The sequence below is a fragment of the Apium graveolens genome, chromosome 6 (genome assembly GCF_009905375.1).
Source record: "Apium graveolens cultivar Ventura chromosome 6, ASM990537v1, whole genome shotgun sequence".
Lineage (NCBI taxonomy): Eukaryota > Viridiplantae > Streptophyta > Magnoliopsida > Apiales > Apiaceae > Apium > Apium graveolens.
In genome coordinates this window covers 56,743,835-56,744,679 of record NC_133652.1, presented here as the reverse complement: position 1 = coordinate 56,744,679, position 845 = coordinate 56,743,835, and the positions used below count along the sequence as shown (strand labels likewise).

At 40.5% G+C, this 845-nt stretch overlaps 1 non-coding gene across 1 annotated transcript; it reads right to left on the bottom strand.

Moving 5' to 3' along the window:
• Nucleotides 1-425: 425 nt before the first annotated feature.
• Nucleotides 426-532, bottom strand: LOC141669893 (small nucleolar RNA R71). Its single transcript, XR_012554139.1, has one exon. It is a non-coding gene; the product is annotated as a small nucleolar RNA R71 (small nucleolar RNA).
• Nucleotides 533-845: the final 313 nt, after the last annotated feature.

Sequence of the window (845 nt, the reverse complement as noted above, 5' to 3'; positions counted from 1 at the left end):
TAGTCGTATGTTTCAGGTACTCTGGTTATCATTGCAACGGGAGAACCAGTAGCAAATCTGAAAGCTTTGATGGATTATTCTCAACCGAATATCAATAACATTCAGTCTAGCATTATCAGACCAGCCATCACGGCTAATACTTTTAAAATCAAGACTAGAAGGATTCAGATGGTATAGAATTCAGTCCAGTTTGGGGGTTCTCCAACGAAAGATCCCAATATGCACATTAGGGATTTCATCGATATTTGTGACACCTTCAAGTTCAATAATATTTTTGAAGATGTTGTGAAACTGAGACTGTTTCCATTCTCTCTGAGGGACAAGGCTAAGATCCGGTTACACTCTCTACTAGCTGGTTCTATCACTACTTGGGCGGATCTTGCTCAGAAGTTTCTACTAAATTCTTCCCTATGGCGAAAACAGCTGCACTCAGGAATGCTGTTACTCAATTTGCACAGCAATAGAGAGAAACTCTATGTGAAGCTTGGGAGCGCTACAAGGAGATGCTTAGGAAGTGTCCTCATCATGGCATGCCTGATTGGATGATCATCAATTAATTTTACAATGGCTTGGGAGCACAGTCTAGACCCATGCTTGATGCAGCATCAAGTGGAGCATTATTGGCAAAGAGCTATGAGGAAGCTTATGGTCTAATTGAACTGATGGCTGCTAATGAATATCAGTATCCAACCCATAGATTGCCACAGGGCAAGTGTTGGATTTTTAATCGCAGCGGGGCATGGCAAAACACTTTCGCACATATAAAATCCAAATAAAAGCATATAAATCGTGGTAAAAACATAGGGATCGAATTTAACCTTTAAAATAATTCGGAGACAACGATC